Below are 333 nucleotides of genomic sequence, written 5' to 3' on the forward strand. Positions count from 1 at the left end.
TGTTCGTTCCTTCTAGTCCAGCTTTAATAAACTGACTCCCTAGACCCATGTGTGATAGATGAAGCCATATTGATTTCGTTAGGAAAAGGCTTTGATCTACCCCTATATCTCTGTTCTCCTTTCTTTCTTTCATATACATATACTTTTTTATCAGTTCTTTTGTTATTTACCTTTTCTCCAAATATCCACACTCTTGTAGAAAGAGTTATTGTGGTCTGGTTCCATCTCAAGTGTCCCTTTGGGCTGACCACACACGGAGCTGCTCGGGGTTCCGTTGTAGTGTTTCCTGCGTTGTGTAGTCAGACATAGTCTAACTTCACGCTGTTTTGTATG

This window comes from Penaeus monodon, chromosome 29, assembly GCF_015228065.2.
Source record: "Penaeus monodon isolate SGIC_2016 chromosome 29, NSTDA_Pmon_1, whole genome shotgun sequence".
In the NCBI taxonomy this organism is placed as follows: Eukaryota; Metazoa; Arthropoda; class Malacostraca; order Decapoda; family Penaeidae; genus Penaeus; species Penaeus monodon.